This window comes from Marmota flaviventris, chromosome 14, assembly GCF_047511675.1.
Source record: "Marmota flaviventris isolate mMarFla1 chromosome 14, mMarFla1.hap1, whole genome shotgun sequence".
NCBI classification, from domain to species: domain Eukaryota; kingdom Metazoa; phylum Chordata; class Mammalia; order Rodentia; family Sciuridae; genus Marmota; species Marmota flaviventris.
In genome coordinates this window covers 63,475,387-63,481,563 of record NC_092511.1, presented here as the reverse complement: position 1 = coordinate 63,481,563, position 6,177 = coordinate 63,475,387, and the positions used below count along the sequence as shown (strand labels likewise).

Sequence of the window (6,177 nt, the reverse complement as noted above, 5' to 3'; positions counted from 1 at the left end):
TGGATGCAGGTGGTAGAGAATGCATTTTAAAAAACTGAGCAAAGACATTTCGAAAAAGCATGTTCAGCAGGAAGCACCCAGAAGGGGTCTAATCACGTCCATCTATCATAAATGCTACCCTCTTTGGAAATCTGTCCATGAATGATCCAACCGAGCTACTTGGGTTGGATCAGGGGTCTCTTCATTGATTTGAAGCTGGAAAGAGTGTCGTTTCTGCCATAGAAGGGAGAAAGGGAGCCTTGGGATTGGACTTCACACAGGAAGATGTTGCATGGGAGACTCAGAGGGAAAAGAGAGCGTTCTAAAACCAGTAGAAAGGAAACCCTGAATGAGAAGAAGTAAGAAAACCAAAAGAAATGGACAGAGAAGTTATTCTCCTGAATGATACTGAGTACTATTCTTAGGAACTCAGAAGTATAGAGCACATTTCTAATCTATAAGTCATAGCCTGACAGACAGCCACAGACTCGGCCCTTTCGTCTGAGACTGATGCCCTCAGAACCCTTCTCCTTGGACTCAACATTACCAACAGATTCCTGAAAGGTTTAAGGACAATAATTTGAATTCCCAAAAGCCACAGAGATGGCATTGGTGAGCACAGCAGACAGATCTTTGTTGCAGGGGGAGTTAGATGACACATGGGAGCCAAACTAAGAGCTTTATAGAACACTGACAAAAATTATACCCCAAATCAAATGTATTACCTGAGAGGGGTGCGTGAGAGTGAGGGTGATTTCAATGCCTCCCACAGGCACCATGCACATATCATAGAAATCGATGATTGGCTGGTTTTGCTTTTTCCCTCTTGCTGTTTCTCCCAGGAGCAACAGAGGCTACAAAGACTCCAGGGTCACTAAATTTACACTTGGCTTGCTAAAGTCTGGGTCAGCTCTACATCAGGGTGGGTCTGCAGTGTCTGGTGCTGTCAAGAGCCTGCGAAAAGTCAAGGTTAGCTCCAGATCATCTGCTCATTGACCCATGTGGACACATAGGCCCATGAGTGTGGTTCTAAACCTGGCGGTTCCCCCAGTCTATTGTATGCATGTGGGTTTCCATACCTGCTTCTCACTATCTGGAGATTGCTGGCTTGCTGGGCATTCCCACACAGTCACTCGCACAGTGACCTCAACTTCACCATATTCTAAATTGAATTGATATAATCATCTCACCTACACAGACCTGCTTCTGTATTTAGATCTTGGTGGGTGATATGGCCACCCAGTTGTCCAAGCCATAACCCTGGGAACCTCCACTGATTCCACCCTCTCCTTACTCTGCATCATCCCACCAAGACCATGTGCTGTTCTAACATTCCTTAAGCCTAACCTCTCCTCTGGGCCTTTGCCTCTGCCCTAGTTCAGTCTTCCTCATTTCTCCAGAAGATTTGTGATAGCTTCCTTACCAGTCTCTTTTCTAGGGTTTCTTAAAGGAGATGTTATTGGCATTTTGGGTTTGTTCAAATAGTTCTGAAAGTATATGATCTCTCTCTCTCTCTCTCTCTCTCGCTTTTCTTTTTGCCTCTGTCACCTGTGTACATAATGAAAGCAAAAATAACGAAACGGGGAACAGACTTCAAAGGATCAGCAAGCTCTCTTTATTAAGCAGCAGAAAGGCACATTTTCAGGAGAGAAAATGGAGACTGGTTACAAGAGGGGTCCAATTTTTTTATAGGGTTTAAGTGAGGCTTAATCATCATAGCAAAATGTGTAGTGAGACTTAATCAGATGCATTTAGTTGTAGCAGAATGTGTGGGTAGGACAGTCAAGGAGAACAGTTGTTCAAAGTCCGAGTCAGGGAAAGCAGTTGAGCCAGTTCAAAGCCCAAGGTCCAAAGCCCATTGTCTTCCCTCTACCCTATCCCCCAGCCATTGTCTCCCTTTGGTGGGGGGGGGAGGGGGGGAGTTGTTCCCCCTTTTCCCCTGGGGGTTATTGTTTTCCATCTCCTTCACATGAGATGTCAATAGTGCCCTCTAGTGGTGAGAACCAACCTCCTTTCCCACGTGGGATGCTAGGAAGAGGTTAAATTCTGGTCACAGAACCAGGGTCAATATGGAGCCACCGGAACCACTGCAGGGGATCTGAGTCAAATCTGGAGACAGGAACTTGTTCCCTTGATGGGGATCTTACACCCTCCCAGGGTAGGAATGCAGGTCCACCTGGGAACTTTGACACATTAGACATCCTATCTCTTCTCCAGGCCTGGTCCCCCTCAACCTGGTCTCTTTGGTTTTCTTGTTTTCCTCTTTTCATGCTACACAATGTCCCTAGGAGACAGATGTCACTTACAAGCTCTAAATGTCAGAAATAGTAATTTCTCCCAAACTTGCATCTCCAAGTTAAAATATCTCTTCTAAGATCAATACCTTTATATATTTGGACATTTAATATTAAAAAGGAAGCTGAAAACAAGATGAGATAATGAAAATCTGAAAGAATTCCATAGAATAAATGAACAAGCTATAATTAGAGATATTGATACCGGTCTCATAAGGTCACTTAAAAAATAACGTACTTGGTCCAAACAGTGTTTATAGAGGCACACAGTAAAATGAAAACTTGGGGAAACAAAATGACCCAGGTATCTACAGCTAACTGATTTTTGACAAAGGTACTGAGAACACATAGTGGAGAAAAGGCAATCTTTCCAATAAATGGTCCTGGGAAAATTGGAGATCTACTAAAGAAGAGTAAAATTCAATCCCTGTGTCTTACCAGTTACAAAATCAACTCAAAATGAAGTTTGTTAGTCAGTTTTTCATTGCTGTGACCAAAGTCCCTGACAATAACAACTTAGAGGAGAAGTTTATTTGGGGGCTCATGGTTTCAGAAGTCTCAGCTGATTCCATTGCTCTGGGTCCATGGTGAGGCAAAACACCATGGCCAAAGGGAAAGGCAGAGGAACTCACCTGGTGGTGGCCAGAAAGCAAAAAGAGCAAGGGGAAGGGGCTGAAGATAAGATGAAGAACTGGAGATCATTCCATTAAGGGAAACAAGCTAGGCACAGAAAGATGAGTAGCACTCAGTCCTGCTCACATGTGAAATCTAAAAGAGAGGATCTCATAGAAATTGAGAGTAACATGGTAGTTACTAGAGGCTAGGGATGGATGAGAGGGGGAGGGAGGAATGGGGAAAGGTGGACCAATAGGTACTAAGTTATACTTAGACAGGACTAGGAAACTCTGTTATCACTTTACTATCGCACAGTAGAGTGACTGTAATGATAATGATAATGTAGCTAATTTCAAAGAGCTAGAAGTAAGGATTTGCAATGTTTTCACCATAAAGAAAAGAAAAATGTTTGAGCAAATAGATGCGTTTAACACAATTTAAACATTACACAATTGTATTGAAACATTGCATGGACCCCATGAATGTATACAATCTTTATGGGTTGTTTTTTTTTTTTTTTTTTGGTACCAGGGATAGAACTCAAGGACACTCAACCACCCACCCACATCCCCAGCCTATTTGGTATTTTATTTAGAGATAGGGTCTTACTGAGTTGCTTAGCACCTTGCTTTTGCTGAGGCTGGAGTTGAACTCGCCATTCTCTGCCTCAGTCTCCCGAGCCACTGGGATTACAAGTGTGCACCACCACGCCTGGCCTTTATGTTTTTATGAATTAGTTTAGAAACAAATTTAAATTTTAAAAAATGTCAAACATAAAGAAATGAGTGTTATTCAAATTGTTTAAAAATATACTATTCAAAAAATATTTCTCTACATGTGGAAAAAGATTGAGATGTATTCTTTGACCATTTATAGAAATAGATTTCTAATGGTTAAAATTTAATGTAAGAATTATAAAGGCATAGAAGAAAATATAAATGGTATGTAAAGTCCTCTTAAAGCATAAGTGAAGCTGGGCATGGTGACGCAAGTCTGTAGTCCTTGAGACTTGGGAGGCTGGGCCAGGAGGATTGCAAGTTCAAGGCCAGCTTCAGCAATTAAGTGAGACCCTGTCTCAAAATAAATAAGTAAAAATGGCTGTAGAATATAACTCAGTTGTAGCGTGCCTCTGGGTTTGATTCCTAATACCAGAAAAAGGAAAAAAAAGTGATAAAATCATGAAGAAAAGATCAATGAACTTAGTTATATTGATATTAATAACTTCTGAATAAAACTAAATACCACAAATAAAATTAAAGACTAGATTAGTCCAACTAAAGATCAATACCCAGTGTATACAAAGAACTCCACATGGAAAAGAAAAACATGGACAATTCAATATTGAACTTTTTAAAGCATATCAATAATCATTCGTACAAGAAAATAATAAGACTTTGAAACATAAAAACAATTTCATCATCTGAGTCACAACACCAAAAAAAAATCAATCAAGGGAATTAAAACTACAAGAAGGAAATTACAATTAGAATAGTGATAAGACAGTATTTCTTCTTTCTATATTGAAATAGAGAAGGGGAGAGTATAGGAGTAGGGACAAAGTATTTAGTCCACAGTCTGTTGACAGGATATAAAATTTGCTAAATATGATAGTAGCTTAGAACTTAAAGTAGGGATACTCTTTGAGGTATTAATTCCACACCTTATCTATCCCCAAGGAAAACTCACACATTAAAGATATGGAGACTGTTCACTGCAAACATTGCTTACTTTGGCAAAGAACTGAAAGGAACATGATGGTTAAATCTACTGTGATAGGTCAACAGCTAAATATGCTATGGTTTATTCATTTCTTAAGATACTACACAACAAGAAGGGAAAAAAAGATACTGCACAACAGAAAAAAATATATATGTGCAAATGTGGACATTCAGAGAGAAGATAACAGGTTTAAAAATCAACTGTTATCATATATTGTTATATAAAAAAATATAGAGAAAAGAAGAACTGCTTTGTTTGAGAAAGGAAGTTTTTGGTAAAGGGTGGGTAGCCACAAGGGAGTTAAAACTTCAATGTACCTTTTTGAGAATTTCAATATGAAATAAGCCCTTAGAATTGACATAAGAAAATTTCAGTAAAGGAACTCACTAGAGACTTACCTTTGCTGAAAAGTGTAGGGAGCAAACTACAAGAAGACGAAGAAAACTCGAGCAATTATTTCAGAAAGAAGAGCTCAGCTTTTTACTTACTCTCCTTCCTAATTCTTCCCAGAGGAGAAAAGGAGCCATCAGCAGTAGCAAGCAGCAGCCAGCAGGTGGCACCACCCACAAGCTTCCCGCTCTGGAAGGCGTTCCGTGGCTCATTGAGATTTTCCCAGTCAAAGCTCTCTAGTAACGTACTACAGATGTGACCTCTCAAAGGATGGTCTTGAGCGCCTGCCACTGCTTCCTTTGGGACTAAGAAGTTTATTTCTCTTTTGTTGAGGGGAGAGATCTCTCCCACTGCCATTACCACTGCCATTAATATATATATATATATATATATATATAATATTTGTACATATTTATTTATATTTATATATAAATATAGGTTGTAATTACATTCCACAGACTTAACAAAACATTGTGGATTTCATTATTATTTCTGAAAAGTCACAGATGTCCTGTAGCATAGTAGTCCCTCCCCCAACTAGCGTCTGAAGACATTATCACCCAGCTGATAACTCCCCAGGGCTGACAGGGAGCTACTCCTTATTCTGCAGCTCTCACCGCACTCCACTCAGGGTCCCAGCTGGTAGAGGGCTTCTCTCTGGGGTGCAGGTATCAGGAAATTGGTGTTGTTCCGTTGGAGTAAGCCAGGTATTCCTTGTTCACAAGCAGATTGGAGGTTATTTCTAATTCTCTTGTTGTGTTTCTCATTTACGTGCAGATGGTGAATTGATGAGTTTGGGATCAGTGGAGTGATCTGGTCTACAGACACGGGTCCCCTTTCTGAGGAAATACACACAAACCACAACTATTTTTTAATTGATCTATGTTTTTGCAATAAACCCAACTATTATGAATACTATTTTGAGGCACTAATCGATGTTTTTCCTTCTTGTGTATTTCCTTTTCTTTTTTCCCTAACACACATGCGTGCACACACACAGGCACACACACTTGTGTAAGCCCCATCTGCTGGTCTCTGGTTAAAGCCAGCACTCACCAAGGAGACAGTGTTAGATATCTTGAAGGTAAACATTACAATCAAGGCAGTGCTTTTGTGATTAAAATCATGATTCCAAGTTTTCTGGGGTGGGGAGAGTTTGGGAGGAAGTCAGGTACTGAGG

At 40.2% G+C, this 6,177-nt stretch overlaps 1 pseudogene; it reads right to left on the bottom strand.

Annotated features, from left to right (window-relative positions):
- Positions 1–5,086: 5,086 nt before the first annotated feature.
- Positions 5,087–5,275, bottom strand: LOC114099525 (small nucleolar RNA U3; annotated as a pseudogene).
- Between the last annotated feature and the right edge of the window lie 902 nt (positions 5,276–6,177).